At 39.2% G+C, this 4,800-nt stretch overlaps 1 long non-coding RNA gene across 1 annotated transcript; it reads right to left on the reverse strand.

Annotated features, from left to right (window-relative positions):
- Window positions 1-362: 362 nt before the first annotated feature.
- On the reverse strand, window positions 363-4,521 carry LOC145439520 (uncharacterized). The gene is made up of 3 exons (XR_013915251.1): window positions 3,107-4,521; window positions 1,620-1,805; window positions 363-734 (listed from the first exon to the last, which is right to left on the reverse strand). It is a non-coding gene; the product is annotated as an uncharacterized LOC145439520 (long non-coding RNA).
- Between the last annotated feature and the right edge of the window lie 279 nt (window positions 4,522-4,800).

Here is a 4,800-nt window from a genome sequence, read left to right on the forward strand (position 1 = left end):
CCGAGGACACTTTCCAAAAACATGTTGTATGAGCCTACGGACAATTACCACCCCCTATAGCTGACGTATATATGGGATGGTTGGAACCCTCAAAGTAGTCGGTTCAACAGCAATAGTAGGGGAGACCGGGGACAATTGTAACACTTTTTGTATTTTCCAACATTACGTGTTTTTCTCGTGGAAATTTGACTTCCAAAGTTTTATATAAGGAAGCCAACAACTCGATAGTTGATATAAAAACTAAACTGGAACTCAATCAACAATCACCCAGCAAACACAGTACAGACCAAAGATGTAGAAAAGCCGAGCCGATATAGTAGATATTAGATCTCGGCAGGTCCTAGAAAGGGGGATTTTGTGTCGACTCAATTCAACGTCTTTTCCATGTCCTTCAATAATGTAAATATTATGCAGATGCTACAGCCTTTAAACATGGTGAGTAGAATGTAGATCCTACGTTAGAAGAAGAAGATCCTGATATAATAACCTGTTTTCTACCACTACGGGCTTAACCTGATCACGGCTGCGTACACACACCACATTATTTACTACATATTAATCACATTTGTGATAATTTAATTTCAAATGAATTGGCAATAATGCCGTTGTAAAAAATAAAACGAACAAACGAACAAATGTCTTTAGAAAGAAAGTGAAAACAGTCCTTATCATCAGGTTTCATCTTCTGATGAGCCAGGTAAATAACCAGCATGCAGCCTTTTTTTTTCAACACCCTGCAGAAATAAAATGAAAATGATGATTAATAGCTAAGACATTCGTACTGCGAAAATGGCAGAGGTAGCGACTAACGAATGACTCCTACATTTTTTTCACCCATACTTACTAAAATGGATTCGATTCTGAACTATTTCCACTCAAGTTTTATTATTATATTTTTTAATATTATATGACTAGAGAACTGACTTCAATCGTCACTTCTACTTGATTATCAAGATCAACGATGACTACTTCAGCACTCTTTGAAAACAGCCACTAACACAAAAAGAACTCTTGACTAAAATTTCTTCACATTCTGTCCAAAATGATCAATTCAACAATCCAAATGAATCAGTTATTTGGCAGCTAGTTGGAGAGATATATATTCAAGTCTAGAAAGTGGAATGATACTCTGCCTGGAAAGCTGAAGACCTAACAATATTGTGTACAGAGAACAAAACATTCGAGTGGCGGCACTGGTATAGACATTAATAAATTATTAGAATTGACAGCAAGATAACCAGCAAGACATTAAAATGAGAATTAGTGCAGTTTCTTAGGCTGTAGTGATACTCAGCCAGTAATTGACCTAGCAGAGAGCAAAACGTTGTAAATAAAGCGAGCGAAACCTCCGACAAATGATACGATAAAACATTAGAATCGACAGTCTTACTAGAAGCAGAATAACAATCATGAGGGGTTAGAGAACAGAAGCCCGGGAAGTGACCATCAGAAATTACTGCATACTGGCCGAACAAATTCATGACCACTAACAAATGGTCTTTCAATAGTCAATATTGATACCAAATGACACCACCCCTATTTCATAGCAACATTTAGCAAATACAGCGCTGGAGTCAACCTTATATAAGCCCTAACCAAACGCCCATTAGTTTTCCCACCTACTACTTCGCGGATGGAAATACGCATTAAAGCGAACGGACGCGACTTGTCACACTCTTGCTATTTCTGCTCCTTTTTTCTCTTCGTTCCTCTTCTCTGTCGCTTCCGCTTGAGGAGAGAAACAGTCGGCCGCGTTTACGGATCGTGAATTCCCGGTGGGTGATTCTTCCTCGAATGGTCAGCACCTTGAAAATTGAGAACAATGTTGTTGCAAAATGCATGACAATTTGAAAGTTACATCATTCTAATTATTCCAGTTATGGCCGTGAATCGTTACAAGTGCGGTAACCATAAGAATTATTACTATACTTCAACTACAAATACAATACATTGTATAAAATGATTACCAATTCTTTTACGTTGATCGAGTCCCAAATAGATGAAATATGTCAAAGAATTTGCTAAATTTTTGTATAATTTGACAGATTCCGAAATCTTCTCAAAGTGCACCTTTCAAAAATTTGATATCAAGACTCCCAACATTTTACAATTCGAAGTTGGATGGCTTTAGCAATACAAGCAAAACAGTTTGTATCGCAATTGACAATTATGTAGAGAACGCTGCGAGACATATGAGTAGGCCTACCCTAAAACGTTTCTCTCACATGGACATTAGGGCTCTTAAAATATGACTTTTTTTCTCAAATCGTTCTGGCTACTTGATAATATTGTTAGGTTACCTAATTTAAGCCTAAACACAAAATTTGGTTCAATTCCAGCCAGTAACCGCTTTGCTACAGGAGAAGAAAGTTTCTATTTATTATATAAAAATAAATAGGTAATAAAAATTTGAAAATTTTCTGTTCACCCCATGAAAGTGTTAGGCTGTCTATAGAAACGATGCTCACCAAATTTGGTTCAATTCCAACCAGTGGAAGCGGAGATATTGCCGTCGAAAAATTTGGATTTGAATAAAATAGTATTTACGGTGACCGATTCTTTGTTTACTTATTAAAGTTGTGCTCACCGTAAGTACTATTTTATTAAAATCCAAATTTTTCGACAGCAATAACTCCGCTTCCACTGGTTGGAATTGAACCAAATTTGGTGAGCATCGTTTCTATAGACAGCCTAACACTTTCATGGGGTTAACAGAAAATCTTCAAATTTTTTATTATTCATTTTTATATAATAAATAGGAACTTTCTACTCTTGTAGCAAAGCGGATACTGGCTGGATTTGAACCATATTTTGTTTGTAGGCTTAAATTAGGTAACCTAACAATTTTATCAAGTAGCCAGTACGATTTGAGAAAAAAAGTCATTTTTGAAGAGCCCTACTGTTCATGACCGTCCACGTTTAGAGTTGCATCTCAAAGATGCTAAAATAAGCCTAAATATAATCCAAGCAATACGATCGTCCACTTTGACTGACTGAATTTCTAAAAACACCTTGATAGCTTCCACATCTTACGTTTATATATACTGTCTGCTATCGGCACAACAAAGTAGGCCTATTTAAAAATACCAAAACAGATTCAACATACCACATCTCTTGCAAAGGCTTTTGCTTTCATTCAATTTTCCATCAAACTTCTTTAAATCCTCCTTTGTGGTGAGTTGCTTTGGAATTCTTCTAGGATCAATTCCGATATTGTTTTATCATATACAATCTATGGCGGAATAAAAGTTTCGGATAAGTTCTAAAACGAACACAATTTTCCACACAAAAGTCAATTGCCACACGAAATGCCAAATGCTACGGTCTCATTTTACAAGGTATGGCGAGGAAACGTAGTGGTACGTTCCATTATAGCTAAACACCAATGAATTGCGGGTTCGAGCGTGACACGTCGACTCCATAATTCCTACCGAAGTGTTGGCCGTTTATCTAGGCTCCTCCTCGCCATCTGATTCGCATAGCCATGTCTTAAAAAGCCTAGGAGTGGGCCGTGCTGTAAGTGGGCAGATGGTTGCCGATGCACCCGGCACTTGGTGAATTCGGCCGCACAAACTCGGCACTTGGTGAATTCGGCTCTCGGGAAATTTTGAAATGAAGTGTATTTACAGCTATTAATATGAATTATCAAACTAATAATAGTATTATCAAGTGATTCGTCAATCTTGTAAGGAGGTCAGGGCATTCGTAGATCGCGCAGTCACGGCGTGATTAGATCACGGATTGCGTAGCCACGGGAAATAACACAGCGCTCATATACCGACCACGCGCGGTCTGCTTGGAATCGATGGCGTGAGTCACGGGCCTGTGTCGTGTAAGTTTTGAGAAGATGGATCTTGGCGTTGTATGTGAGATCAAAACTGTGGAACATCAAGCGGCGCTTCTTCGTTTATCGATCACGACAAGCCAGTGTTCCTCATCAACAAATGTTTCGCATGATCACGTCAAAATAAATTTTTTTTTGAGTTTGGAGAGACGATTCCACTCTGGGATTAGGGTGTCTCGATAACACGGTTGAAGGATCCCAAGATTACGAGATCTACCACGAGCCACGACACGTTTAAATTTCCTTTTTTATACTGTTCATTCATACTAAATGCATTTCTAATGCGAAGGTGTTCTAGTGCCAATTCCTCCAAGGGCCGAGTTCACCAAGTGAAGAGCGTCGCGTTATTTCCCGCAATTACGCAATCTGTGATCTAATCACGCCGTGACTGTGTGATCTACGCATGCCCTGACCGCCGTACAACATTGACAACCACTCAAAGTGCCAAGTTCACCGGCAAACATTCCAGTAACCAATCATGGTGACCGGTACCGCTACGAGATCTACCACGGCCGAATTCACCAAGTGCCGAGTTTGTGCGGCCGAATTCACCAAGTGCCGATTTCACTGGTAATCGGGCAGATACGGAATAATAATAATAAGAACCGGCCTGGTGTAAAATGACCAGTGTAGTCGAACCACCACCATGAACACCACAAACAAACAAATAAACATCTAACAAGGAAAAGAAATTGGCACTTCTTCGTTATTCCCCACACATCGAAAAAATGATCCCCATGACACCAATAAATGTTTCCCCATGAACATAAACAGAAAAATTTATAAACGTCAAAATGAATTGTTTTTCGCGTTGGGGTGGGATAGACGGATATTAGGGTTGAGGAGAGGGGAGATATTAGGGTTTGGGGAGAGGGGGATATTAGGGTTACGTGAGGGGGATATTAGGGTTGAGGAGAGGGGAGATATTAGGGTTAGGGGAGAGGGGGATGTTAGGG

The sequence above is a fragment of the Botryllus schlosseri genome, chromosome 5, assembly GCF_051294905.1.
Source record: "Botryllus schlosseri isolate E-star chromosome 5, Bs_hap1, whole genome shotgun sequence".
NCBI lineage: Eukaryota > Metazoa > Chordata > Ascidiacea > Stolidobranchia > Styelidae > Botryllus > Botryllus schlosseri.